The following is a 14,023-nucleotide window of genomic DNA, read 5'->3' as shown; positions in this document are numbered from 1 at the left end:
GGGCCCGGCTGTCCGTTGGGTCCATCCAGGTTACTGGCACCTCGCAGAGGAGCCCAGGGCTGGGTTTTTAGGAATTCACCATTTTCACCCCCTTCGGAGCCGACACTTCATCATGTGAGATCATTCTGTCAAACAATATGATGCTGCTCATTTTTATCTGTCCCGCTTTACAAAATCCCCATTCAGCGGGCCGAGGAGCAACAAAAGCCTCCGAGCAGCTCGGCGGCCGCGGGCGGCCACAGCCTCCCCGGCGCGCGAGAAAGAAAAGCGAGAGGGGCTGAGGAAAGCAGGCGGCGGGCGCGCGCCCTTCTCCGCCCTAGGGAACGCTGCCTGCCGGGGCCTGCGCGCCCAGGTGTCGGGTCCTCGGGTGTGGCCCAGGCGGGACACGCCTCCCTCAGGCCCGCGCCCGCCCCGGGCCTCCCTGCAGGCACTGGGCGAAAGCCCCCTTTCCCTCCCCGCGAGCGATTCGCCCACCCAGGCCACATCGATTTCTTAATCACCGCCGATCGATTTATTGGGAGCAAATAAATAGCTCGTTTTGGAAACGTTTCAATTGCTGGCTTGATGGTCGGGGCGCTGACGCGGGAGGGCGGGCAGGGCAGCGGGGCTCGCGCGGGAAGGGGTTTGTGGGAAGGCGGGGAGCGGAAAGGCCGAGCGCCACCCGCCCCGGGAGCCTCCGGAGCAGCGCGCGGGGCCGCCCTCCGCTGGTCCCCCGGCGCCTCGGTCTCCGGAGACGCCCGGCCTCCTGGAGAGTTCCGCTTGTCCTCCTCTGACGCTCGGCTCCCTCTGGCGGCGGGGCGGGCAGGACCTCAGCACCCAGCCCTTCCGCCTTGTTACGTCCAGGCAAGTTGGCCCGGCTGTCGGATGACTCTGGACCATCCCCCTCCAGTCCCGCGACCCAGCCCGAGTGCAGGCCCCGGGGCCCACGGAGCTCGGCCTCCCAGGACTTTCAGCTCAGGCTGCGGACGCCGCAGCCTCCTCGCCCCTGGGCCGGGCGCGGCCTTCCTGCCCAGGACCACTCGGGCCCCCGCCCCTCCCGGGACAGGGCTGTGGACAGGCCAGCTGCTGCCTTATTTTTAGCGCCATTCCATTCGCACGGTTATATTTAACTCGACCCACTCCTCCTAGGAGGTCGCTCGGACATCGAATTCTCCACATCATAGCTTGGGCCCGCCCGCCTTGCCTAAGGGGCAGTTCCTCAAGGGGCAGATTGGAAAACCCCTGCTAAAGAATGCTTGACATCTCCGGAGCTTGGAGAGGACAGGATTGGGAAAGAGATCTGGTTCTAGGGGCAGTGGCTCCAGCGCCTGCCGTGCAATGCGCGGCGATTCCGCCTTGTGTGAGGGAGGCGAGGAGGGGACAGGATTCAGTCCTGTGGGAAGGATTCTCTGCGGGGAGTATGGGGTCCATTTCCTACTTATGCATGACCCAGAGCACTGGGTGACCTGGAAGAGCTCTCACAACCCTGCCCTTCCAAAAGTTTATCATTTAGTATGCGTGCAGGAATCCCCTCTTCTCTACCCTCCAGTGCACCCAACGGGATACTTGATTTCAAGTTAGCGCCTCAGTTCCAGCCCAGTCTTCCCTTGGCAAAATCTTAAAAAGACCATGCCACTGGCTCACTCACATCCCGGGGAAAGGACCCACTTGGGTAACATACAGAAACACCATTGTGATACACACTTTATTCACACAGAATGTCAGCAAACAATGCAGAAGCCATGTACTAAAGGTACACTAACAGATTTGACATGGATCGGGATATCGAAACACATTTTTGTCTGTTTGTTTGTTTTTCTTTGAGATAGGGTCTAACTCTATCTCCCAGACTAGAGAGTACGTCGTAGATGGCCGCAGCTCTTGACTTCCTGGGCTCAAGAGATCCTCCTGCCTTAGCCTCTTGAGTAGCTGGGACTACAGGTGCACACCACCACACCCAGCTAATTTTTTAATTTTTGTAGAGATGGGATCTCACTCTGTTGCCCAGGCTAGTCTCAAGCTCTTGACCTCAAGTGATCCTCCCACCTCAGACTCTCAAAGTGCTGGGATTACAGGTGTGAACCTCCTGCCAGGCCAAAATACATTTTTAAAATTTAAATTCTTCTAAACATTTTTAAAGAAACAAGTTTTCCTTGGGTCAAAAGTAGGTATCTCTGGCTGCCTTTTTTGGTAGCTCTCATTTTAATACAGAAATTTCTTGGATTTAAGTCATACTCACAGCTGAATTCAGGGGGATAGGATATATAAGTATATAATATATATTTATTTACTCATTTATTCCTTTTTTAGTAATTTATTGAACTGTTGTAGACCTGGAGAGTGCTAGGAATGAAAAGAAGAATTAAACCTAAGGTTCCTCAAGGAAGAACCATGCAAGAGAATCAGTGTTTGTCATGCAAGTTGACAGGTACTAGGGAAACAGCACTGGGAAACAGCGCTGAGGAGGGCCTTTCTCACTGGGTGGGGATTGAGAAAATGTGAAGCCTTCAATATAGAAGATGCTACTGACCAGCTAGCTCTGACTTTAGGAATTTTCAGGGGAGATTGGGGAGAAGTAAGTTAGAACTGGGATACTTTGGGAAAAGAAAGTAATAAGTTGGATGCCTAATGGTACTTCTGGACAGCCAGAAAGTACTTGGTCTCAAGGGAAAAGGACAATAGGTGTGTGACAAGGAAACAAAAAAGGGATAGAAGAAGAGACAAGGGAAAGTGTAAACATTGAAATTTGCTTAGAAATTTTGTCTAGGTAGCTGGGCATGGTGGCTCATGCCTGTAATCCCAGCACTTTGGCAGGCAGAGGGGGTGGATCATTTCAGGTCAGGAGTTCGAGACCAGCCTGGCCAACATGGTGAAACCTCATCTCTACTAAAAATAAAAATAAAAAAATTAGCTGGCCATAGTAGTACATGCCTGTAATCCCAGCTACTCAGGAGGCTGAGGCAGGAGAATTGCTTGAACCTGGGAGGTGGAGGTTGCAGTGAGCCAAGATCTTGCCATTGTACTCCAGCCTGGGCGACACAGCAACTCTCTGCCTCCAAAAAGAAATAAAAAAAGAAATTTTGTCTAGGTATAGTACATTTAGACTACATGGAAGTATTTGACTAACAAACACATGGAAGAAATTTAAAAGGGGACACAGATAAATGAAAAGACTCTTTGAAAAGAGAATATTCAAAAGGCTAGTTGTTAGACCCAGCTATTTTTCTAACCTTATCATATTCATCAAGGGCCAGGCACTGGAACTACAAAGGTGAATAAGAAGATAGACTCCACCTTTAGAATGTTAATTCCAGAAGGGCAGGAATTTTTATCTGTTCACTGTTGTATCCCTAGCCTGCAGCCAAGTACTAGGGTGTAGGGGTGGAGGTGTGGCTCAATAAATATTGCTTGAATAACCAGATCGGTAAGACACATTCTCACTCTAGTGGGGGACTTATTCAAGGAAGTCCATAGTTAAAATGTAGTGTAATGAGGGCGAGGCACGATGCCTCACTCCTGTAATCCCAGCACTTTGGGAGGCTGAGGCAGGTGGATCACAAGGTTAGGAGTTCAAGACCAGCCTGGCCAAAATGGTGAAATCCCATCTCTATTAAAAACACACACACAAAAAGTAGCCGGGCGTGGTGTTGGACACCTGTAATTCCAGCTACTTGGGAGGCTGAGGCACAAGAATTGCTTGAACCCAGGAGGTGGAGGTTGCAGTGAGCCAAGATCATGCCACTGCACTCCAGCCTGGGTGACAGAGCGAGAATCCATTTCAAAAAAAAAAAAAAAGCAGTGTGATGAGTTATAAATACATGATAGAATGTTACAGGAGCCCAAAAGAGACATAACTAACTCTACCTAGGAAAGAAAATAGATGGGTAGGAAGGTTTCCCTAAGAAATAATTACTTGAGCTGTTGTGAATGATAAGCAGCACTTAAGTAGAGAAAGAGAGGAACAGAGTTCTGGGAAGAGAAAGAAAACATAGCATGAGTAAAGACACAGATTCATGCAAGATATGAGGAGCAGCGGTTTGGTATAACTGAAATGAGATAGGGAATGGCCAGAGTAAAATAATAAAGACTCCTGAATATTGGGCTAAAGAGCCCAAAGTTATTAAGAAGCCAGTAAAGAGTTTTAACTGACTGGCATGATTGAAATAAAATTTGGAACTAGTCAGGCACAGTGGCTCACGCCTGTAGTCCCAGCACTTTGGGAGGTTGAGGTGGGGGGGATCACCTGAGGTCAGGCGTTCAAAACCATCCTGGACAACACGGTGAAACCCCGTTTTTACTAAAAATACAAAAATTAGCTGGGCATTGTGGCACATACCTGTAACCCCAGCTACTCCGGAGGCTGAGGTAGGAGAATCACTTGAACCTGGGAGGAAAAGGTTGCGGTGAGCCAAGATCACGCTATTGCACTCCAGCCTGGGCAACAGTGTGAGACTCCATCTCAAAAAAAAAAAAGAAAAAAAATTTTTTTTTTTGGAACTATTCTTTGTGGGAATGTGAAGGATAAACTGAGGAGGTAAAAGACTAGAGATTGCAAGGAGGCCATTTCAGTTATCTTGGTAAGAGATGACGAAGGTGTGATTTAAATTATTGGCAGTGAGACTGGAGAGGAGGAGATGATGATTTTGAGAGGATTGAAAAAGAAAATGGATGGAACTAAGTGTCTGATTGCTAAGGGAGAAAGTATTCACAGTAACTCCCAGATATGAAATTTGAATGTCTAGAAGAAATGGTGTTACCTTTAATTGAGAAGGAGAATACATATGGAGATACACTCTAGTTCCTTGTTCCTCAGTCATTGACATGACTACTCAAATTATTTCCTTAAATGTCAGTTGGAGCATGTCAGTCGCTTCTCTGATCAAAAACATTTAATGAATATTGAGCATGGTGGCTCATGCCTGTAAATCCAGCACTTTGGGAGACTGAGGCAGGACGATCGCTTGAGGCTAGGGGTTTGAGACCAATCTAGAAAACATACCAAGACCCTGTCTCTACAAAAAAGTAAAAAAATTAGCTGGGCATGCTGGTGCATGCTCATAATCCCAGCTACTTGGGAGGCTGAGGCAAGAGGCTTCATCGAGCTCAGGAGGTTGAGGCTGTAGTGATCTACGATCCTGCCACTGCACTTTAGTCTGAGAGACAGAGTGAGACCTTGTCTCATACAAAACAAAAACAAAACTGTTTAACGCTACCTCAATGCTTGTAGAAGAAAACCCAAATCCTTTAGTAAGATACTTCAGGTGTGCCATAATCTGGCTTCAATATACCTTTGAGTTTCCTTTGCACATCATGTTCCAGCCCCATGAGACTGTAATACATTCCCAGGACACTCTGTGTCCTCCATCCCTTACCAGTTATATGACCTTGAGTAAGTTCCTTAAACTCTCTGTGCCTCATATCTTTCTCTGTAAAACGGAGATAATAGCATCTTCCTTATGGGGTTTTTGTAAGGAATAAGGACATCCAAAACACTTAGAATAAATAGAGTTTGGCACATAATTAAGGATCACTCAAAAACTTTTTTTTAATCTATTGTAATGCCTTTTCCTGTTTTCTTATTGAGAGACATAGTCCCAACCTTCTAGGAATTTTCGGTTTCCTTGTGAAGAGTAAGAGAGGCAGACATTGTAAGCCCTTGAAGGTAGAGATTGAGAGACTTAGATTTTTTTTCCCCCCTGAAAGTTATTATTATAGAATTTTGAGCAGGGAAGTGATGTGACTGGATATGCGTTTTAGTAATATCAGTGTGTCATCAGTGTGGAGAATGGGCTGAAAGGGGAAGATGAGTTTAGTTTTATACATACTGAATTTGAGGTGCTGGTAGAATTTCTAAGTAGAGATAATGAGTAAGAGGTAAGAGTTTGGAGTGGTGCTATCTAATGGAAATATAATGTGAGCCGTGTACGTACTTTTAAATTTCTAATACCCACATTTAAAAAAGTAAACAGAAGGGTACAAAAAGCAGTTAGAAAGAATGGGTAAGACAGTATTTGACAGTACAACAGGGTGACTATAGTTAATAATAACTGAATTATTATTTAAAAATAACTAAAAGAGGCTAGGCACAATGGCTCACACCTGTAATCCCAGCACTTTGGGAGGCTGAGGTGGGCGTATCATCTGAGGTCAGGAGTTTGAGACCAGCCTGGCCAACATGGTGAATCCCCTTATCTACTAAAAATACAAAAATTAGCCAGGTCTGGTGGTGGATGCCTGTGGCCCCAGCTACTCAGTAGGCTGAGGCAGGAGAATCGCTGGGACCTGGGAGGTGGAGGTTGCAGTGAACGGAGATCATGTCCTACTCTCCAGGCTGGGCGATAAGCAAGACTCTGTCTCAAAAACAAACAAACAAACAAACAAACAAAAAAGCTAAAAGAGTACCATTGGATTGTTTGTAACACAAAGGATAACTGCTTGAGGGGAAGGATACTTCATTTAGCATGAGGTGATTATTGTGTATTGCATGCCTGTATCAAAGTATCTCATATATCCCATAAATATATACAACTACTATGTACCCACAAAAGTTTAAAAAAAAATAAACAGAAACACATAAAATTAATTTTTCTTATGTTATGCCATTAACCTAAGTAAAATTGAATTTAATGATACATTTTATTTAATCCAAAAATCTTATTTTTATTATACCTAAAAAATAGTAACATTTCAGGACGTAATCAATATAAAATTTAAGATATTTTCCATTCTTTTTTCATACTAAGTCTTTGAAATATCATATCTCAATTTGAACTAGCCACATTTCAATTGTTTCATAATTACATGTAACTAATTGCTATCATATTAGACAGTTCAGATATAGACCTTAAGAGAGACATCAGGACTACAAATAAACATTGGGAGTCATCAGTGTTCAAGTGTGATGTGTCATGCAATGAATGTGTGTTAGTTCAGCAACTGAGAGGATGTGGAATGAAAAAAAAGGATGAGGAAACATAGGACGTGGTAGAAGAAAAAAGGGCCCATAAAAGGAAGTTTGAAAATAAATAGAGCATAAATTGGGAGCAAGTATTATCATGGAAACCAAGGAAGAGGGAGTTTTGAGAAGAGTAGTCAACAAGGTCAAGTGCTCTCAGATATGTATTTATTATATAATTTTTTTTAATTCCCCAGAGACAGGGTCTCACTCTGTTGTCTAGGCTAGACTCAAACTTCTGGGCACAAGCAATCCTGCTTCAGTCTCCTAAGTAGCTGGGACTACAGACACAGATCACCTCGCCCAGCTATGTGTAATTTTTTTTTTTTTTTGAGACATAGTCTTGCTGTCACTCAGGCTGGAGTGCAGTGGTGCAATCTCAGCTCACTGCAACCTCCACTTCCTGGGTTCAAGCAATTCTCCTGCCTCAGCCTCCCGAGTAACTGGTACTACAGGTGCACACTGCCATGCCTGGCTAATTTTTTGTATTTTAGCAGAGATAGGGTTTTACCATGTTGCCCAGGCTGGTCTTGAACTCCTGACCTCATGATCTGCCCGCCTCGGTCTCCCAAAGTGCTGGGATTATAAGGGTGAGCAACCGCGCCAGGCCATAATTTTTATAGAGTTATTATAATAAGGGTTTGGCCACCTCTGATAGGAATTATTTAAGTATAAGTAGATTGCTTATTTAATAATTATTCTGATAGGAATTATTTAAATATAAGTAGATTGCTTCTGGTGAGGTAGTTATTGGGAGTAGATACCATTTCTTCATTCTGTGCATAGTTGTAAAATGTTATTGTTCAATTTCATTACAACCTATGTGTATTTCTTTTCTTTTCTTTTTTTTTTTTTTTAAGACGGAGTTTCGCTCTTGTTACCCAGGCTGGAGTGCAATGGCGCGATCTCGGCTCACCACAACCTCCGCCTCCTGGGTTCAAGCAATTCTCCTGCCTCAGCCTCCCGAGTAGCTAGGACTACAGGTGCGGGCCACCATGCCCAGCTAATTTTTGTATTTTTAGTAGAGACGGGGTTTCACCATGTTGACCAGGATGGTCTTGATCTCTAGACCTCTTGATCCACCCGCCTCGGCCTCCCAAAGTGCTGGGATTACAGGCGTGAGCCACCGCGCCCGGCCTTGTATTGCTTTTCTATGAACTTGTCCCATAGTCACAGTGACCAATCATTTATCCCTACTGGCCTGGAACAATTCCAGTTTAAGCCTGCTTTTCAAATATAATCTTTTGTAGGGCCTATTTTATTCTCAGAAGTGTCCCAGGTTGGATAATAAATTATTTGGCTACCTTGTATGTAGTTGATGTAACTTTCTTTCTTTCTTTTCTTTTTTTTTTGAGATGGAGTTTCACTCTTGTTGCCCAGGCTGGAGTGTAATGGTGTGATCTTGGCTCACTGCAACCTCTGCCTCCTGGGTTCAAGCGATTCTCCTGCCTCAGTCTCCTGAGTAGCAGGGACTACAGGCATGCACCACCATGCCCAGCTACTTTTTTTGTATTTTTAGTAGAGACTGTGTTTTACCATGTTGGCCAGGCTGGTCTTGAACTCCTGACTTCGTGATCTGCCTGCCTCAGCCTCCCAAAGTGCTGGGATTACAGGCATAAGCCATCATGCCTGGCCGTTGATATAACTTTCAACACTTAGAGCCCAACTGTGAAGCTGCCCATAGTGATATACTCATGGATAGGGAAATGCTTGAAACAAATGTAGGTATCACTTACTATAGTTTTAATTGCCTCCCAGCTAGGTCAGGGCTTCTCTTTGAACTCTCTTGAGGTTTTCTGAAGGGAAATTAAATCAGCAAGACCTGCCAAATAAGACTGTGACTGAATCTTCTTTGTGAACCCAAATACATCTATACATTCCCGCCCTATCCACACCACCAGGATGATGAAAGTGATTTATGATGCACTTGTTATGTGCCAGATGCTCTCCTATGCAACTTACATGTATTTATTTACTACTTACAACAATCTTATGAGGGAGGAGTGCTAATTATTTTCATTTTACAAATGAGGAAGGTCATCAGACAGGATTTGGACCAATGCAGTTTGGCTTCAGAGCCTATGCTCTTCTCTATGACTTAGTACTGCCCTGTAATGTCATCTTGCTTTTCAAATGCCCCTTCCTTCCCTTTTTATCTTCAGTAGCTTTCTCACTGGTACTACAACTGAATTAAACCTTTCAATGGGGGAATATTGTTTGTTTTTATAATTTTAATATTAATTATTTGAATTATGGAAGATGATATACAAAGAACAAGAGATCTTTATTATCTAGTCATTACTTCAGAATTTGATATTTTGCTTTTTTATGAGATGAAGACATAAATGTCAATGATTTTGTGTTTTTCTTTTAACGGTCCATAGTACTTTTTTTTTTTTGAGACGGAGTCTCACTCTGTCACCCAGGCTGGGGTGCAGTGGCGCCATCGCAGCTCACTGCAACCTCTGCCTCCCTGTTCAAGTGATTCTCCTGCCTCAACCTCCTGAGTAGCTGGGATTGTAGGCGCATGCCACCATGCCTGGCTAATTTTTGTATTTTTAGTGGAGATGGGGTTTCACTATGTTACCCAGGCTGGTCTCAATCTCCTGACCTCATGATTTGCCCACCTCGGCCTCCCAAAGTGCTGGGAGTACAGGGGTGAGCCACTCACCCGGCCTCATAGTACTTTTTTGATAACTGATTTTGAGAGCCTTAACAGACGGTTTTTAGGGGGAAAAAATGCATATAGAATTTTTAGTAACTACTTATAATTATGATGTATTACTACATTCTCCAAAATATAGCAGCTTAAAATAACGAATACTTATTTTCCCATAGTTTTTGTGGATCAGGAATTCAGAAGGGGCATGTCTTGGCAGTTCTTGCTCAGGATCTTTCATGAGGTTACAGGCAAGCTGTTGACTGGGGCTGTGCTCATCTGAAGCCTTGACTGGGGCTCACTTACTTAGTTGTTTGAAGGCGGCCTTAGTTTATTGTCGCATAGGTCTCTCCACGGGACTGCTTAAGAGTCCTTATGACATGGCAGCTGGCTTGCTAGAGCAAATGATAGAAGAGTAAGAGCAAGAAAAAACCACAGAGTTTTTGATGACCTAATTTCATCATTTACTATCACTCTTGTGGAGTCTATTGGTCACACAAGCCAACCCTGATGTGATGTGGGAGTGCACTATATAAAGATGTGAACACCAGAAGGTAAGGATACCAGAAGGATCACTGCGGGCCATCTTGGAGGCTAGCTACCACAATCTACCCTATATTAACATTGCTTCCCCATGCAAAATGTACTCACCTTCCCCCAAGATTCTCAAAAGTCCCATCTCATTGCAGTATCACTTCAAAGTTTAGAATTTTGTTGTATAACGAATTTCAGGTATAAATGAGACATCTCAGGTGTAGTTTCATAAGTACAACTCCCTGAGTACAGTTTCTCTATCTGAAGACCTGTGAACTAAAGAAAGAAGTTAGCTTCCTCCATGTATACTCAACATAAAATGGTAGGACAGGCATAAGCTGACTGCTATATAGATACTCCTATTCAGAAAGGGGGAATAGGGAAGTCACACAAGAGTAACTGGTCCTTAGCAATTCTGAAATTCAGTTAGGCACAGATTGGCTTTTCCCTGATTAGGTCTGAAAGCCTGAGAATAATTTTCTATTTCCTTGATTCTTGTTTCCGGTCTGAGTCATCCTTCTTTTTTCATGGAAGATAACATGTTTTTGCAACCAAGTAGTTTTTTTTTTAACCTGCTTTCTGCTGGTAGAAGTTTGTAAGGTGGGGCATCCAGAGACCTGTCTATGTCACTTTCAGTCCAAGTAAATGTTTCTGCCACTATAATTCTCTTCTGCTAATATAATTCTCCAGATATCTCCTGTCTTCCTCATGGCCGTGTATATTGATGGAAATGAACCCCATTCCAGTTCCAGAGGCTGAAATTTGCTTGATTGAATCCAAACATGACAGTTTCATTCACCTTGCCAAGGATTGATTAAGACTTGGTCAAGTGATGCCGTCTGGCCAGTGTGACAGAAGAGGAAGATTGTTCAGGGGTTGCTGTGAAAGGTTTTCTTTTCTGACAAAAACATCTCCAGGGAAGAAAGCTTGTTTCTTCTGTTAGACATTGGTATGCCTGCATAACATACTTACAGTTGTCATTTCCTGGTTTTGAGGCTGGCCAAAGAAAAAGATGGAAAACTCTTAGGTTCTTCATTATGTAATTGTGTGACTGCATTAATCAATGCTGGAAAACCAAATTTTCTTTATTTTAAGATCAGTTGCTTGTTGTGGTCTTAAATTTCAAGTGAAACCTAGTCCGTATGGCTGTGTGGGTTGTTTTTTGGAGGGGGATGGAGGCCAATTGCTCAGGTGAAGACTGGAGAAAGTGGATAATGAAGTACAAGCAAGATTATGTGATTATGTGTTTGCCAAGTACAATGGGTGTCCTTTACAATGAAGGGATTATGATTATGGCTATTTCTTTCCCCTGTCCTCTCCCCGGACCCCTTCCACTGTCTCTACTCTTCCCTGTGCCCCTGCTCCTCTCTCCTGTCCTCTTCCCCTTCACTTTTCCTCATCCTATGTTCTCTTCCCCTTCCTCCTTTTCTTCCTCCTGTGACGCTTCCTGATTCTCAGTCTCTGAGCTACCATTTATTTGCATGCATTCTCTTATTCAGTTCTTATAATGATTCTGTCTAATAGGTACAGATAATATTCTCAGTATTTAGTTGAGAGATTAAGCAACTTGCTCATGATCATGCAGCTAAAAAGTGGCCACTAGGCATCTCGCTCAAGCCAATATGATTCCAAGGTCTGTGCTTTAACCGCTGTGCAGGAGTGAAAGGAACTCTTCCATAAGAATCCTTGCGGCCAGGTGTGGTGGCTCATGCCTGTAATCCCAGCACTTTGGGAGGCCAAGGCAGGTGGATCACCTGGAGTCAGGAGTTCGAGACCAGCCTGATCAACATGGTGAAACCCTGTTTCTACTAAAAATACAAAAATTAGCCGGGTGTGGTGGCGGGTGGCTGTAATCCCAGTAACTCAGGTTGAGGCAGGAGAATCGCTTGAACCTGGGCTGTGGAGGTTGCAGTGAGCCGAGATCACATTACTGTACTCAGCCTGGGCGACAGAGTGAGATCCATCTCAAAAAAAAAAAAAACAACAACAAGAAGAAGAAGGACAATTTGCTGGCTGTCCGTCTTAGACTGTAACTACCTAACTGGTGAATATAAATAAACAGAAAAGTAGGGTCAAAGCTGTAATTCTTTTGGGAGCCAACATTGTAGCTTTAAAAGAATCAAAATTTAAAAGTTTATTTTCCTTTAAAAGGAAGAAAATGGGGGCCGGGCGTGGTGGCTCACGCCTATAATCCCAGCACTTTGGGAGGCCGAGGCGGGTGGATCATGAGGTCAAGAGATCAAGACCATCCTGGTCAACATGGTGAAACCCCATCTCTACTAAAAAATACAAAAATTAGCTGGGCATGATGGCGCACGCCTGTACTCCCAGCTACTCGGGAGGCTGAGGCAGGAGAATTGCTTGAACCCAGGAGGCAGAGGTTGCGGTGAGCTGAGATCGCGCCATCGCACTCCAGCCTGGGTAACAAGAGTGAAACTCCGTCTCAAAAAAAAAAAAAAAAAAAAGGAAGAAAATGGAAAAACAAGGTCAAGATTCTTATTTCTCTAACTGGTAGTTTGTTTGTTTGTTAAATTAACTGGTTCTGTACAGACCTGATTATTTTGCCACAGTTTAGGTAGCTTGATGAGTAAAATTTCAGTCCCAAGTCCTCTCACCCACCCCCACTTATAATGAGCTGCTAAAAGGGTGGCCACCACCTCCAATATTTCTCTTTTTTCCTAGAATACTTTACACCATGCAATGGCCAGGAGACCTAAGGGAATGAATCTTTGTTTATTAGTGTCCTGATTATGCAGTTGTTTAATGGGAGTCATATTTAGTTTTGACAAGTATCTTTTCTTTTTAGAAATAGGAAATTGGTCTCAAAAATGCTCAAGTAGTCTTCTGTTTCCGGTGGTCTTATCAGTCTGTAACCCATTGGGACTCCTTAGGAATTCAAGTTTTTTTTTGAAGACAGTGCCTTAAAGAGGAAAATGTTTTCTTTGTAATCCAATTTGGGTGTTGTTTGGAGAAAGTAAAATATAGTTTGGAGGTAGGCAGTCTTCTTGTCCCAAGACATTTACAGTTTTTGAATATTCACTTTTACTTATTTAAAAGCCTTAGAGGAAAACAGCTATACCTACTTTTTTATTATGTAAATTAATTTACATACTGACTGTAATTGTTTATATAGGGGATTTTGACTGTGGTATTGTTTGCCTAAGGAAGAAAACATAGTAACAATCTTGTAATGCAATATTTACAGTCTGCAAGCAGTATATATTTAGTGAATCTTGCTAAAATATTGCATGACAGGAGATTTCAATAAGCATGTTTAAATGAATTCTAAGAAACCAGACAGAAAGGAAATATGCCTCTTTGGTTCTGAAACATTTATCTCCCTGGGTGGAAAAGGGTAGGGGTAAGCCTTTGAATGATAGATAGTCCAACAGAAAAATTCACATTAATCTGTGGTTTAATGTGTTCCCTAAATGTCTTAATTGCTTTTAAAGCCATGTAAATAAATAACATTCACAGGATGTAAATTAATATCCCAAGAAAATGACTTCCATGATCTAAGGGCTCCTATCTCAGATAATATTTATAAGGCACTACAAATAATTTTCAGCCTCGAATGAAGAAACCTGCAGTTGGGAAACATGAATTTACCACCTATTAAGGTAGGAACATCTTTGTTTTGTTGTGTTTTTCCAAGAGGCTTATCCTTTCCCGAGGTATTCACATGTTATTTTACAAAGGAAGGAAGGATCAACTCTCCCAGGGAGAGGACAGGCTTAAGGAGAACCCCAGAGAATCTTGGATTGCTAGAGCTTAATGGCAATCACAGCACTTTAAAACTAGAAATTGAACCTGAAAATGAACTCAACATAACCTTATTTCTTTAATTTCTGAACAAAACATTTTATGTCTTACACAAAGAGGTTAAAATGTTTGTT

The 14,023-nt window shown here is 43.3% G+C and overlaps 1 pseudogene; it reads right to left on the bottom strand.

Moving 5' to 3' along the window:
* Window positions 1–1,157: 1,157 nt before the first annotated feature.
* LOC105710185 (small ribosomal subunit protein uS2B-like) overlaps window positions 1,158–14,023 on the bottom strand; it is a 65,656-nt pseudogene continuing 52,790 nt past the window's right edge.

The sequence above is a fragment of the Aotus nancymaae genome, unplaced genomic scaffold (genome assembly GCF_030222135.1).
Source record: "Aotus nancymaae isolate 86718 unplaced genomic scaffold, 86718_ANA_hifiasm-v0.15.2.pri h1tg000007l, whole genome shotgun sequence".
In the NCBI taxonomy this organism is placed as follows: Eukaryota; Metazoa; Chordata; class Mammalia; order Primates; family Aotidae; genus Aotus; species Aotus nancymaae.
The sequence above is the reverse complement of the archived record's forward strand: the minus strand, read 5'-3'. Positions and strand labels throughout refer to the sequence as shown.